We start from the raw sequence: 16,350 nt of genomic DNA, 5'->3' as shown, positions 1-16,350 counted from the left end.
GGGGATTAGGCAGCCATGGCTGACAAAGGAAGTTAGGGAATGCATCAAAGCAAAAGAGAAAGCCTATAATGTGGCAAGAGTAGTGGGAAGTCAGAAGATTGGGAAGGCTACAAAAACAAACAGAGGATAACAAAGAGAGAGATAAGGAAAGAGAGGATCAAATTTGAAGGTAGGCTAGCCAGTAAGATTAGGAATGATAGTAAAAGTTTCTTTAAATACATTAAAAACAAACGGGAGGCAAAAGTTGACATTGGGCCGCTCCAAAATGACGCTGGTAATTTTGTGATGGGAGACAAGGAAATAGCCGAGGAACTGAATAAGTACTTTGCGTCAATCTTCACAGTAGAAGACATGAGTAATATCCCAACAATTCCGGAGAGTCAGGGGACAGAGTTGAATATGGTAGCAATCACAAAGGAGAAAGTGCTAGAGAAACTAAGAGGTCTAAAAATTGATAAATCTCCGGGCCCAGATGGGCTACATCCTAGAGTTCTAAAGGAGATAGCTGAAGAAATAGTGGAAGCGTTGGTGATGATGTTTCAAAAGTCACTGGAGTCAGGGAAAGTACCAGAGGATTGGAAAATCGCTGTTGTAACCCCCCTGTTCAAGAAGGGAACAAGGAAAAAGATGGAAAATTATAGGCCAATTAGCCTAATCTCGGTTGTTGGCAAGATTCTAGAATCCATTGTTAAGGATGAGATTTCTAAATTCTTGGAAGTGCAGGGTCGGATTAGGACAAGTCAGCTTGGATTTAGTAAGGGGAGGTCGTGCCTGACAAACCTGTTAGAGTTCTTTGAAGAGATAACAAATAGGTTAGATCAAGGAGAGCCAATGGATGTTATCTATCTTGACTTCCAAAAGGCCTTTGATAAGGTGCCTCACTGGAGACTGCTGAGTAAAATAAGGGCCCATGGTATTCAAGGCAAGGTACTAACATGGATTGACGATTAGCTGTCAGGCAGAAGGCAGAGAGTTGGGATAAAAGGTTCTTTTTCGGAATGGCAACCGGTGACGAGTGGTGTCCCGCAGGGTTCAGTGTTGGGGCCACAGCTGTTCCCTTTATATATTAACGATCTAGATGACGGGACTGAGGGCATTCTGGCTAAGTTTGCCGATGATACAAAGATAGGTGGAGGGGCAGGTAGTATGGAGGAGGTGGGGAGGCTTCAGAAAGATTTCGACAGTTTAGGAGAGTGGTCCAAGAAATGGCTGATGAAATTCAACGTGGGCAAGTGCGAGGTCTTGCACTTTGGAAAAAAGAATAGAGGCGTGACTATTTTCTAAACGGTGACAAAATTCATAATGCTGAAGTGCAAAGGGACTTGGGAGTCCTAGTCCAGGATTCTCTAAAGGTAAACTTGCAGGTTGAGTCCGTAATTAAGAAAGCAAATGCAATGTTGTCATTTATCTCAAGAAGCTTGGAATATAAAAGCAGGGATGTACTTCTGAAGCTTTATAAAGCATTAGTTAGGCCCCGTTTAGAATACTGTGAGCAATTTTGGGCCCCACACCTCAGATAGAACATACTGGCACTGGAGCGGGTCCAGCGGAGATTCACACGGATGATCCCAGGAATGGTAGGCCTAACATACGATGAACATCTGAGGATCCTGGGATTATATTCATTGGAGTTTAGGAGGTTGAGGGGAGATCTAATAGAAACTTACAAGATAATGAATGGCTTAGATAGGGTGGATGTAGGGAAGTTGTTTCCATTAGCAGGGGAGACTAGGACCCGGGGGCACAGCCTTAGAATAAAAGGGAGTCACTTTAGAACAGAGATGAGGAGAAATTTCTTCAGCCAGAGAGTGGTGGGTCTGTGGAATTCATTGCCACAGAGGGCGGTGGAGGTCGGGACGTTGAGTGTCTTTAAGACAGAAGTTGATAAATTCTTGATTTCTCGAGGAATTAAGGGCTATGGAGAGAGAGCGGGTAAATGGAGTTGAAATCAGCCATGATTGAATGGTGGAGTGGACTCGATGGGCCGAATGGCCTTACTTCCACTCCTATGTCTTATGGTCTTATGATATGCATCACTGTAAATACACAAGGGGTTAATATAAATACACTAAAACTAAGTAAACACTAGAGGTAGCACCAGAGATATCATGACATGCAGACATACAGCTAATGAACACATAGAATAGGCCACGACCAATGGGCAGTCAAGACACCCAGAGGTGACACTACCACAAGGGGGCAACCCATATAAAAGTACAGTACACACATGCTCTTTCTCTTTCCACAGGCGACACTCAGAGAGAAGGACAGGGGCAGATCAGAAGCATCACACCCACCGCATGGCTTAGAGCAGACTGGTTAGTTAGACTGAGTTACTATAGCAAGTTTAGCAGGAGAGTCAAACTCAAGTAGAAGAATTGTTAACTGTTCAATAAATGTGTTAAACCTATCTCCAAGTCTGAACCTTCCTTTGTCAGAAGGAACCTTCCTCGAAGTGAGGAAGCAGCTTATGCTACATGAAGAAGCATAACACAACAGGTCCCTAGCGCTGTGAGGCAGCAATGCTAACCACTGGGCCACCTGCTGCCCAGTAGAATGTCCTGCAGCCTCTCCATGACATGTTTGACACAGGTACCAGGGAGCTAACACACCATCCTGGAGTCACGTTTCCTGCTGCAGAAACCTGGCTATCAAATCCCCTATCACTATTGCGCTTCATTCTTTTTTGTCCTCTCCTGTGCAGCAGAACCACCCACAGTGACTCCAGCCACCTCCAGGGTGACAGGCTGGCAGTGCCAAAGTGACCAGGTGCCAGGTTGGCACTGCAAAAGGGGGGTTGAGGTTAGAACTCAGTTTTTGTGACTGAATTAGCCTATCTATGACCTTTGCAGAATCTGGTTGACCTATCAGGTTGAGGCACACGAGCCCAATAGGAGAACCCCAGCTTCTTTGACTTGGATCAATTAGGTCATTTCCAACATAGATTGAATTTCTGCCTTCGGCTGAACCTGATCCTCCCAGCTTAACCAATAAGGGAAAAGATTCCCCTACATCCATGTCATGTCTGGCTAAAATTGTACACCCTGGTTTATCCCTACAGATTCCTTTTTTGTAATTTAAAGTACCCAATTCCTTTTTTCCAATTAAACAACAATTTAGAGTGGCCAATCCACCTACCCTGCACATCTTTGGGTTGTGGGGGGTTAGACCCACGCAGACATGGGGAGAATGTGCAAACTCCACACAGACAGTGACGCGGGGCCGGGATCGAACCAAGGTCCTCGGCTCCATGAGGCAGCAGTGCTAACCACTGCGCCACCGTGCTGCCCATCCCTCCAGATTCCTTTAAATTCTCTAAGTCATCTCATTAAATCTTACCGTTGTTCTCTCTCTAAGTATAAGAATATAACTGTCCTAATATTTCAGTGTTGGCTAACCGGATAGTAGCATATTCAAATGGTGAACTGTCTAAATCTCTTGCTGCCTCACTCTCACTGTCTCTCTCGTCCTCCACTGAGTTTACTACCTGACATACCTGTTCATTCTTATCCTCTGCCCTATGGTGGTATTGTTTTAATGTATTGGTATGACAAAACCAATTATTTTTCTTGCGATCTGGGGTGTCTAGCAAATAATTTCCTTTTCTAGACCTCTTAATTACCTTTTATGGACCACTGAACCATGCTTTCAGACGTTCCACACTAATGGCCATAACGCTAACACTTCATCCCCTATATACTGCTGTCCCACTGTTGTCATTTTTGGTAAGGGTCCCACATAATCTACCAACACCCCACTAAATGGTTCCTCAAAAACTGGTATGGGAATTAAGGATGCCGGTTTGATTATAGGTTCTGGTTTCTCCGCCATCTGGCATGTTTTACAAAAATACACCAGGTCATCGCTTCTCGGCCTTTTGGCTAAGATCAAGTGTCTGTAGATTGAGCCTTTGGGTTCAGATCTGGTATGTCTCTCTTGTGGGGACCATGAATTCGATTCAATTTGAATTCGTTTTTTGGAGCAGGTGAGGAGCTGGATTAGGGGTTTGCCCCTGACCCACACTCTGAGCCCTGGCTTGGTAACTCAGAAAAGGAAAAAGAAAAAAAAAAACATACACCAGGGGCGTCATTCTCCGACCCCCCAGAGGGTCGGAGAATGGCCGTTGGCCGCCGTGAATCCCGCCCCCGCCGATTGCCGAAGTCTCCGAAGGGAGAAAAGTCGGCGGGACGTTAATGGCGCCGCTGCCGTCGGAGAATGTCACGGGTCTGCGCAAGGCAGCCGATTTTCGGCCTGCCGATATTCTCCCTTCCGGATGGGCCGAAGTCCCGTCGACGTGATGACCGTTCACGCCGACGTAAATTAAACCTCCTTTTCATCGGCGTGACCCTGTGCTCCAGGTTCACGCCGACCAGCGTGGAGGTGAGTGACGGCCTGGGGGGTTGGCTCTGGGCAGGCGATGGCGTGGCCGCAGTCTGAATGCGTGAGGAGAGGTGTGTCTCGGGTTGTGTGTGTGTGCGGCGGGGGTGGGGGGTGGTTAGAGTAGGCTGGGCTCTGGGGGAGTGCCGGGAGGGGGTCCTTGCCGGGGAGGGGGATGGGGGGGGCACCGTGCCGGGGAGGGGGATGGGGGGTCCGTGCCGGGGTGGAGGTTGGGGGGGGTCCGTGCCGGGGTGGAGGTTGGGGGGGGGTCCGTGCCGGGGTGGAGGTTGGGGGGGGTCCGTGCCGGGGAGGGGGATGGGTGGTCCGTGCTGGGGTGGAGGTTGGGGGTGTCCGTGCAGGGGAGGGGGATGGGGGGTCCGTGCCGGGGTGGAGGTTGGGGGGGGGTCCGTGCCGGGGAGGGGGATGGGGGGTCCGTGCCGGGGTGGAGGTTGGGGGGGGTTCCGTGCCGGGGTGGAGATTGGGGGGGGGGTCCGTGCCGGGGAGGGGGATGGTGGGGTCCGTGCCGGGGTGGAGGTTGGGGGGGTTCCGTGCCAGGGTGGAGATTGGGGGGGGTCCGTGCCGGGGAGGGGGATGGGGGGTCCGTGACGGGGTGGAGGTTGGGGGGGGGGTCCGTGCCGGGGTGGAGGTTGGGGGGGGTCCGTGCCGGGGAGGGGGATCCGTGCCGGGTGGAGGTTGGGGGGGGTCCGTGCCGGGGTGGAGGTTGGGGGGGGTCCGTGCCTGGGTGGAGGTTGGGGGGGGTCCGTGCCGGGGAGGGGGATGGGGGTTCCGTGCCGGGGTGGAGGTTGGGGGCGGTCCGTGCCGGGGAGGGGGATGGGGGGTCCGTGCTGGGGTGGAGGTTGGGGGGGGGCCGTGCCGGGGTGGAGGTTGGGGTGGGTCCATGCCGGGGAGGGGGATCCGTGCCGGGTGGAGTTTGGGGGGGGGCCGTGCCGGGGTGGAGGTTGGGGTGGGTCCGTGCCGGGGAGGGGGATGGGGGGTCCGTGCCGGGGTGGAGGTTCGGGGGGGTCCGTGCCGGGGAGGGGGATGGGGGGTCCGTGCCGGGTTGGAGGTTGGGGGGGGGGGGTCCGTGCCGGGGTGGAGGTTGCGGGGGGTCCGTGCCGGGGAGGGGGATGGGGGGTCAGTGCCGGGGTGGAGGTTGGGGGGGGGGTCCGTGCCGGGATGGAGGTTGGGGGGGGTCCGTGCCGGGGAGGTGGATGGGGGGGGGTCCGTGCCGGGGTGGAGGTTGGGGGGGGGTCCGTGCCGGGGAGGGGGATGGGGGGGTCCGTGCCGGGGAGGGGGATGCGAGGGCAAGTGAGTTGGTCCACCTGGCCAGGTGCCAGCCTCCAACAGTTGGACCCATGCGGTCCATGCCACCTGGCTGGGGGGAGGAGGGGATATGGGCAATGATGACATGTCGTCGTTCCCCTCCCCCCCCCCCCACCAGGCCGTCATGTTTTCAGATCATCCAGCGATGTTGGCCGCCGTGGTGGCAGCCGCTCATGTCAATGTTGCCCTGGATGAGGAGGAGGAGGAGGAGGAGGAGCGTGCCAGAGAGGCGGCGCAGGCTGCCGCAGAGGGACAGGCGGCAGCCGCCCAGGCTGAAGGGACACCTGACCGACAGGACGAGGAGGGGGAGGAGGACGTCGCGGCCCCACGGCAACGGAGGCACCCGAGGGCGCCCCGTGTGTACCGGCCCCGGCAGTCATACCAGGACCTCACGGACCGGGAATGCAGGAGGAGACTCCGGATGAGGCGGGAAACCGTGGCACACATCTGCCACCTGCTGGCACACCTGTCACCGCGTGGCACTGGCGGGGGACACCCTCTCTCCGTGTCCGTCAAGGTTACGGTGGCCCTGAACTTTTATGCAACGGGGTCATTCCAGGCACCGAGTGGGGACCTGTCCGGCATATCGCAGGCATCGGTGCATCGGTGCATCCGGGCAGTGACAGATGCCCTATATGCCATGGCGCACCGCTACATCTGCTTCCCCGTGGACCGGGCCAGCCAAGATGCCCGTGCCGTGGGCTTCTCTGCCGTGGCCGGGTTCCCCATGGTCCAGGGCGCGATCGATGGGATGCACGTTGCCGTGCGGCCACCTGCAGATAATAGGGCTGTGTTCACCAATAGGAAGGGGACCTATTCGATGAACATACAGGTGGTCTGCGACCACCGCATGATGATCCTGCACGTCTGCGCCCGTTACCCAGGCAGTGTACACGACTCATACGTGTTGTCGCAGTCATCCATCCCTGGCATGTACGAGGGACGCCATCCCCGGCTGAGGGGCTGGTTGCTGGGCGACAGGGGCTACCCATTGCAATCGTGGCTGATGACGCCTATACAGACGCCACGCAATGAGGCGGAGAACCGCTACAATGATGCCCATGTAGCGACAAGGGGAGTGATAGAGAGGTGCTTTGGCGTGCTGAAGATGCGTTTCAGGTGCCTGGACCTCTCTGGGGGCGCCCTCCAGTATCGGTCAGATATGGTCGGCCGCATCATTGTGGTGTGCTGCGTCCTGCACAACATAGCCCAGCAGAGGGGCGATGTGCCGCAGGCAGAGGAGGGCGGAGTGGAGGAGCAGCAGGAAGAGGCGCAGTCCTCCCCAGATGAGGGGGATGGGGGTAATGGTCAGGGCAGACGGGGTAGACACAGGCGGGTGGCTGTCCACCATTACCGGCTGGCCCAGCGGGCACGGGACAGACTGCTAGCCGCCCGCTTCACTGACTAGATGGGCGTGGGAATCGGGTAGTATGGCCACAGACCGCACACCATGGCAACAGCCGACCACCCACACCCCCCACCCATCCACCCACCCAGCACCCTCACCCCCCTCCCTAACCCCACCCACCCCACCCGCATGCACACCACCCCCACCCATTGCCGATCCACCTGCGGCACAACGGGCCGGGCTCACACAGTTGCGGGTGGACGCGTGTCTATTGCAGGCCATGGAGGATGATGACAACCCGCCCTGCGGTGAGCTCCTGGCTCTACATCGTTGGACTATGTCTGACCCATGGCCACAGTACCACCATCCACCCGGACCATCCCTGCATGCGGCTGTGACACTGCAGCGCACGTTCCCGCCTCTGCCCGGGGGATGTTGATGGCGGCCCAGGGGGAAGGGGGCAGACTCACCTGGGACTGAGGTAAGACCACCCCTCACAGACACACTTGCGCTCAACGTACATGACACCCCCGCATGCTTTGGACAGAGCACAAAGGCAGCTTCTGTAGGTGTAACATTGACTTTAATAACCAAAGGAGTTTATGCACGTGCCCTAGCCCCTAAAACTCATCTGTGCCCTGCACCCGTGCCAACTTACTCAGTGTCTAATTGTTTGGCCTTACGGGCCCTTTGACTACGTCTACGTGGTTCCCCAGACGGTACAGCAGAACTGGAGGTGGACTCCTGTGATTCCTGCCCTCTGACACTGGATCCCTTTGGCGGCCGTTTCCTGGGGCGTCCTGGCCTAGATGGACCAGGCTGCGGCCCGGGCGACTGGGATGGCGAGCTGCCAGCCTGTCCTGCCCGTTGCCCACCCGATGCACCTGGGACGGAAAGGGGGGAGTCCGAGGTGTCGCGGTGTACCGGGACCTCCCCTCCAGGGGGAGCCGGGACGGACCACACCACCTCCTCCTCCCTCGGGGTGCCCGATGGCCCCCAGGCCTCTACATGGGTGGGGGATGCGAACGGACTGGCCATCCGACGCCCCCCCGACATCTGGCGCTGCCAGTCCTGGAGGCCCGTGCTGGTATCGACAGGGGTCTGCAGGTTTGCAGCCATGGAGCCCAGGGGGTTGGCAAACCCTGTCTGTGACAGTGCGACGCCGGCTCGCACATGGCCACTGGCGCCGATGCCCTCAGCGATGGCCTGCAGAGACTGGGCCATGGCCTGCTGAGACTGGGCCATGGCCTGCTGAGACTGGGCCATGGCCTGCAGAGACTGGGCTATGGCGTTGAGCGCCTCTGCCATCTGGCACTGGCACTGGCTCATGGCCTCCTGTGAGAGGGCAGCCATTTCCTGGGCCACAGACGTTGCCTGCACGGAAAGCCCCAGGCCTTGCAAACCGTTCCCCATGTCTGACACCGTCGCACCCATTGCCTCCACCGCGGACGCCACCCGTGCGGTGTCAGCTTGGGTGGCAAGCATGACTGGCACCACTCCCAGCTCCTGGACGCAGGTGGACTCCTCCACCTGCGACTGCAGCCGCCGCAAGCCGCCCGTCACCCTCTTCGCTCGTCTCCGGGTCGGTGATTGCATCGGATCTATGTGTGGGTGTGGTAACTCCAGGAACCCGGGATCCATCTGGGCGGCAGATGTTCGCTTGGGCTGGGCTGCCCTCCGACCGCCCGGCCCCTCTGCTGCTCCTACCTCCACCTGCTGTACTGGGACGGCTATGTTGTGCGCACCAGTGAGTGCACCAGACGCCTCATCACTAAAGTGCCCAACCGAGGTGAGTGTTTCTGCGATGGTGGAGGGTGTTGGTGACAGCAGTGGCGTTGTGTCGTGCTCTTCGTCCCACTCTGAGTCCATGGCACTTTGGGGTGGGGGTTCGTCTCCACCCATCCACTCTGAGTCACTGTGCGGTATTTCGTCTTCCTGGGTAGTGCTGTCCCGGGTAGGGGTGTCCTGGGCAGTGCTATCCCGGGTAGTGGTGTCCCGGGTAGTGGTGTCCCGGGTAGTGGTGTCCCGGGTAGTGGTGTCCTGGGTAGTGGTGTCCTGGGTAGTGGTGTCCTGGGTAGTGGTGTCCTGGGTAGTGGTGTCCTGGCTCGGATGTGACGGGGGCCTGTGGCTGCCCCCCTCGTCGCTGGGTGGTCGCTCCCGCACGTGACGGGGGTGTCGTCTCCCTGTTGCTCCAGGTCTCTCCGTCTCCCGTGGCCTCCGAGGGGCATCCTGCGGGCGTCGCATGCTGGAGGGTGCGGGTCTCTCCGTCTCCCGTGGTGTGCGAGGGGCATCCTGCAGGTGTCGCATGCTGGAGGGTGCGGGTCTCTCCGTCTCCCATGGTGTGCGAGGGGCATCCTGCGGGCGTCGCATGCTGGAGGGTGCGGGTCTCTCTGTCTCCCGTGGTGTGCGAGGGGCATCCTGCGGGCGTCGCATGCTGGAGGGTCCGGGTCTCTCCGTCTCCCGTGGCCTCCGAGGGGCATCCTGCGGGCGTCGCATGCTGGAGGGTCCGGGTCTCTCTGTCTCCCGTGGCCTCCGAGGGGCATCCTGCAGGCGGTCTGCATCTGCGGGGATGGGTGCCTGGACGTTTGGTCCTGCGATACACAATGAAGCATGCATGGTTAGACATCAGGCAGTGATCAGGTGATATGGGGGAGGGGGATATAGGGGAGGGGGGATATGGGGACGGGCTGTCGGTGGCTCACTTGCTACTACGCCCCCGACCTCTGCATCAGCAACCTCCCGGTCCTCAGGTCCGCCAGCCAGTTCCAGGGCCCTTTCCTCGTGTTCGGTCAGTGGCCTCTCATCAGCGGGGCCTCCTCCAGTCCTCACATGCTCCCTATTGTTGTGTGCGCGCTTATCCTGTGGGGGGGGGGCAGCTGGTGGCAGGGGTAAAAGGCAACACTGTTAGCAGGTATATGAATGCATGCCATCGGTTGCGCGTGCATTGTAGAGGTTAAGGTTAGGGCTGGATTCACTTGGGGATATGGGGGATATGGGGGAGGGGGGATATGGGGGAGGTGGGATATGGGGAGGGGGGGTTATGGGGGATATGGGGGAGGGGGGATATGGGGGAGGGGGGATATGGGGAGGGGGATATGGGGAGGGGAGATATGGGGGAGGGGGGATATGGGGAGGGGGGATATGGGGAGGGGGGATATGGGGGAGGGGGGATATGGGGGAGGGGGGATATGGGGGAGGGGGGAAATGGGTGAGGGGGGGATATGGGGGAGGCTCACCCTGCCTGCTCTGACGAGGTCGTTCACCTTCTTGTGGCACTGGGTGCCTGTCCGTGGTGTCAGGGCGGTGGCGGTGACGGCCTCTGCCACTTCCCTCCACAGACGCCGGCTGTGGCGTGGGGCAACTCTGCGGCCGTGCCCGGGATACAGGGCGTCCCTCCTCTGCTCCACCGCGTCCAGGAGCGCCTCCACATCCCGTGACTGGAACCTCGGGGCTGAGCGGCGGCCAGCCATCCAGTCGGGTGTTGCGGTCGGGTGTTCCGGTCGGGTGGGGGGGAGCAGCGCGGCCTTATGAGCCGTCACGCCGTGCGGCGCGTATGACGCTGCACGGCGTGAACCACTGCGCAAGCGCGGATCCCGTTACGTCGCTGCTAGCCCATTTCGGGCCGGAGACTATCGACCCATTTTTCCGACGTGACGCAATTCGGATTTGTGCCGTTTTTTGCGCCGATCGGCGGACTTTCCGCCGATAACGGAGAATTTCGCCCCAGGTCTTTGTGAAGATCTGGCCAGCAGGCATATCAGTTTCTCCATGCTCGAGTTTTCTGTATTCCTACTTGTCCTGGCATAGAAATTTCATGTGCTCTCCGAAATATCTGTTCATGATATTTGAGCAGTAACACTATCTGATGAACAACCGTCCATGCCTCACCTGAATGTCTGAGGGGAGATCTCCACTTCCTCAACAGAAGTCCCTTTTTAACATAACTAAAATAACATTTTGAAATGCCCCCATCATCAGTTTGGGCTGACTTTGCTACCTTATTTCACTCCGGACCAGCTTGCTGAGCCTCAATTAGAAATTATTTACAAAACAAGAATGTTTTGGCTGCCAAATATCTGTCTGTGGTATCGCTTTGTTTAGCCATTGTTCGGGTCATCACACACAAAGGAAAAATTCCTGGTACCATTTCCTATAACTACTCCATCTCTTTCACCTCACTTTGGCTTTCCATAATTATGGGAGGAACTACTGGGCAGGATTCTCTGTCCAGCCATGCGGATTCGTAAATCGCAATCGGCCGAGAATCGGGCATCTGCCGAAAACCGGGATCAGCGCCCGATGCCCAATGGAAAGCCATGTGATGTGTTGGGTGCTCTGGATCCGTGGAACACATACAGGCCACCAACACTTAAAATAGTACAACACTATTTTATTAAGTTAGAAACTGTTGAACATACTTTCACTGTGGGTTAACACGATGTTAGTTTAGACCTATGCCTGTCCGAACCAGTCTATGCACTCAGCACATGGTGAAGATCTGTGCTGTAAGCTGTAAGCTCTGTCCTTGTAGGAGGCTGCACCCCGAATGACCGGGAACTCTGATGCCCCCTGTCTTTATAGTGAGTGTGCTCTAACTGGTGATTGGCTGCGGTGTTGTGTGTGTTAATTGGTCTTGCTGTGTGTCAATCAGTGTGTGTGTATCTGCACCATGATATACTGGTGTATATCATGACATCCCCCCTTTTATAAAAGAATGTATGTGTGTGGCAATAAATAATGTGTGGTGAGAATGTTCCTAACTACGTGTGGGGTGCAAAGACATATTTACAGGACTACGTGTGTGAGAACTAAGCTTTTTACATGGGAAGGTGTCTGGTGCAGAGAAGCAGTATGCAACAAGAATAACGAGATCAACACTATATACAAACCAGGGAAACAATCAAACAAAGCAACGAAACAATCCAGAGAGTCTATAAGTCCGCAAATTAAGTCTCTGAGGTGGGCGACGATTCTGGTTGACCGCCTCAAGGGTGGGCCGAGAGCCGCCGGTTCAGGAGCGGGCTGGACTGCGTCAGAGTCAGGGGGAGGCAGAGTGACAGAGAGCTCTGCATAGTCCGTGGCAGTGTCAGCAGGACGGCGAGGCGACACTGGAGGATCACGTGGCAAGCGTGGAACGGGATGAAGGGCGCGTCGATTGCAGCGCAGAATAGAGCCATCCGGTAGACGAACCAGAAACGAGCGGGGGGCCACCTGCCGAAGGTCAACAGCGGTAGCAGACCAGGCCCCATCCAGAAGATGGACGCGGACATTGTTATCTGGAGCCAGAGCAGGGAGATTAGCTGCACGGGAGTCATGAGCCGCCTTGTGCTGTGCACGAGACAGCTGCATCCGGCGAAGGACCGGAACGTGGTCGAGGTCTGGGACATGGATGGACGGCACCGTCATCCTCAGGGTATGACCCATGAGTAACTGGGCTGGCAACAGGCCAGTGGACAGTGGGGCAGAACAATGGGCCAGCAAGGCAAGGTGGAAATCGGACCCAGCATCGGCAGACTTGCATAGGAGCCGTTTGACTATATGTACTCCCTTCTCCGCTTTGCCGTTGGACTGGGGTACAGGGGACTGGGTGTCACATGGGCAAAATTGTACCGCCTGGCAAAGTTGGACCATTCCTGGCTGGTGAAGAAGGGGCCATTGTCCGACATAACCGTGAGCGGGATGCCGTGTCAAGCAAATGTTTCTTTACATGCATGAATGACGGCAGACGAGGTGATATCGTGCAACCATATCACCTCCGGGTAATTCGAAAAGTAGTCCACGATCAGGACATAGTCTCTACCCAGCGCGTGGAACAGGTTGATGCCCACCTTGGTCCATGGTGACGTGACCAACTCATGGGGCTGCAGGGTCTCACGTGGTTGGGCCGGCTGGAAGCGCTGACAATTGGGGCAGTTGAGCACTGTGTTGGCTATGTCCTCGTTAATGCCGGGCCAATACACTCCCTCTCGGGCCCGTCGGCGGCACTTTTCCAAGCCAAGGTGGTCCTCGTGTAGTTGTTCCAGGACAGGTTGGTGCATGCTATGCGGGATGACAATGCGGTCCAGATTTAGAAGAACCCCATCTACTACCGCCAGATCATCTCTGATATTATAGAACTGAGGGCATTGGCCCTTGAGCCACCCGTCCAATAGGTGGCGCATGACACGCTGTAGCAAGGGGTCAGCCGCTGTCTCGCGGCAAATTTGGACGAGGCGTTCATCCGTGGTAGGTAGATTGGAGGCCGCAAATGCCACATGGGCGTCAACCTGGCAGACAAATCCCGCTGGGTCACATGGAGTGTTGCCCTGGAGAGGGCGTCAGCAATGATGAGGTCTTTGCCTGGGGTGTATACCAGCTGGAAGTCATATCGCCGGAGCCTGAGAAGAATACGCTGGAGGCGAGGCGTCATATCGTTCAAGTTCTGTATCATATTGACCAGTGGGCGATGGTTGGTCTCGCCGGTGAATTGAGGAAGTCTGTAGACATGAAACTTAACCACACCGGTCAGAAGGCCCAGGCACTCCTTTTCTATCTGCGCGTAGCGCTGCTCCGTGGGGGTCATCACACATGACGCATATGCAACAGGGGCCCATCATGAGACCTCATCACGTTGAAGGAGCACTGCCCCAATGCCAGATTGACTGGCATCGGTCGAAATTTTGGTCTCCTTTGCTGGATCAAAGAAGGCTAAGACCGGGGCCATGGTCAGTTTTGCTTTGAGTTCTCTCCATTCGTGCTCATGGGCAGGGAGCCATTGGAAGTCTGTCGGCTTCCTGACCAGGTTCCTGAGAGCTGTGGTATGAGAGGCGAGGTTAGGGATAAATTTCCCTAAAAAATTGACCATGCCCAGAAATCGGAGGACCGCCTTCTTGTCCTCTGGTGTTTTCATAGCTGTGATGGCAGCTACCTTAACATAAGAACTTGGAGCAGGAGTAGGCCATCTGGCCCATCGAGCCTGCTCCACCATTCAATGAGATCATGGCTGATCTTTTGTAGACTCAGCTCCACTTTCCGGCCTGAACACCATAACCCTTAATCCCTTTATTCTTCAAAAAACTATCTTTCTTTATCTTAAAAACATTTAATGAAGGAGCCTCTACTGCTTCACTGGTCAAGGAATTCCATAGATTCACAAACCTTTGGGTGAAGAAGTTCCTCCTAAACTCAGTCCTAAATCTACTTCCCCTTATTTTGAGGCTATGCCCCCTAGTTCTGCTTTCATCCACCAGTGGAAACAACCTGCCAGCATCTATCCTATCTATTCCCTTCATAATTTTATATGTTTCGATAAGATCCCCCCTCATCCTTCTAAATTCCAACGGGTACAGTCCCAGTCTACTCAACCTCTCCTCGTAATCATAGAATTTACAGAGCAGAAGGAGGCCATTCAGCCCATCGAGTCTGCACCGGTTCTTGGAAAGAGCACCCCACCCAAGGTCAACACCTATCCCCATAACCCAGTAACCCCACGGGCAATTTTGGACACTAAGGGCAATTTATCATGGCCAATCCACCTAACCCGCACATCTTTGGACTGTGGGAGGAAACCGGAGCACCCGGAGGAAACCCACGCACACACGGGGAGGATGTGCAGACTCCGCACAGACAGTGACTCAAGCCAGAATCGAACCTGGGACCCTGGAGCTGTGAAGCAATTGTGCTATCCACAAGGCTACCGTGCTGCCCCATCCAACCCCTTCAGCTCTGGGATTAACCTAGTGAATCTCCTCTGCACAGCCTCCAGTGCCAGTACATCCTTTCTCAAGTAAGGAGACCAAAACTGAACACAATACCCCAGGTGTGGCCTCACTAACACCTTATACAATTGCAGCATAACCTCCCTAGTCTTAAACTCCATCCCTCTAGCAATGAAGGACAAAATTCCATTTGCCTTCTTAATCACCTGTTGCACCTGGAAACCAACTTTTTTGCGACTCATGCACTAGCACACCCAGGTCTCTCTGCACAGCAGCATGTTTTAATATTTTATCATTTAAATAATAATCCCATTTGCTGTTATTCCTACCAAAATGGATAACCTCACATTTGTCAACATTGTATTCCATCTGCCCATCCACTTAGCCTATCCAAATCCCTCTGCAGACTTCCAGTATCCTCTGCACTTTTTGCTTTACCACTCATCTTAGTGTCGTCTGCAAACTTGGACACATTGCCCTTGGTTCCCACCTTCAAATCATCTATGTAAATTGTGAACAATTGTGGGCCCAACACTGATCCCTGAGGGACACCACTAGCTACTGATTGCAACCAGTGAAACACCCATTAATCCCCACTCTTTGCTTTCTATTAATTAACCAATCCTCTATCCATGCTACTACTTTCCCCTTAATGCCATGCAACAATGCCTTATGCAGCAACCTTTTGTGTGGCACCTTGTCAAAGGCTTTCTGGAAATTCAGATATACCACATCCATTGGCTCCCCATTATCTACCGCACTGGTAATGTCCTCAATAAATTCCACTAAATTAGTTAGGCACGACCTGCCCTTTATGAACCCATGCTGCGTCTGCCCAATGGGACAATTTCCATCCAACTGCCTCGCTATTTCTTCCTTGATGATAGATTCCAGCCATCTTCCCTACTACCGAAGTTAAGCTCACTGGCCTATAATTACCCGCTTTCTGCCTACCTCCTTTTTTAAACAGTGGTGTCACGTTTGCTAATTTCCAATGTAATTACCTTGTCCGCATCCGGCTGCACACCCAATTGGGAGATGTGGTTCCCGAGGAACTTGAGTTCCGTCTGACCAAAAGAGCATTTGGCCCTGTTGAGGTGGAGGCCATGCTCATATATATGTCTGAATACGCGCTGGAGGCGACTAAAATGCTCCTGCGGGGTGGTGGACCAAATGATTATGCCATCGACATAGACGCGAACACCTTCAATGCCTTCCATCATTTGTTCCATAATCCTGTGGAACACTTCTGATGCAGATATGATCCCGAACGGCATCCTGTTGTAACAATATCTGCCAAAGGGGATATTAAATGTGCAAAGTTTCCTGATGGATTAATCGAGCTGGATTTGCCAGAATCCTTTTGAGGCGTTGAGTTTGGTGAAGAGCTTGGCACAAGCCATCTCACATGTGAGCTCTTCGCGCTTAGGAATTGACAATGCTCCCTCATGATATTGCGATTTAGATCCTTGGGATCAATGCAAATTCTCAATTCGCCGGAAGGCTTTTACACATACCATGGAACTGACCCAGTCGGTCAGTTCCGTGACTTTGGAAATCACTCCTTGGTTCTGGAGGTCTTGCAGCTGCTGCTTGAGGCGGTCC

At 55.1% G+C, this 16,350-nt stretch overlaps 1 non-coding gene across 1 annotated transcript; it reads left to right on the top strand.

Moving 5' to 3' along the window:
• The first annotated feature begins 3,861 nt into the window (after positions 1-3,861).
• LOC140384987 (U2 spliceosomal RNA) lies at positions 3,862-4,056 on the top strand. Its single transcript, XR_011933258.1, has one exon. It is a non-coding gene; the product is annotated as a U2 spliceosomal RNA (small nuclear RNA).
• The last annotated feature ends 12,294 nt before the right edge of the window (positions 4,057-16,350 follow it).

This window comes from Scyliorhinus torazame, chromosome 10 (assembly GCF_047496885.1).
Source record: "Scyliorhinus torazame isolate Kashiwa2021f chromosome 10, sScyTor2.1, whole genome shotgun sequence".
Lineage (NCBI taxonomy): Eukaryota > Metazoa > Chordata > Chondrichthyes > Carcharhiniformes > Scyliorhinidae > Scyliorhinus > Scyliorhinus torazame.
This window is presented reverse-complemented; position numbering and strand designations above follow the sequence as displayed.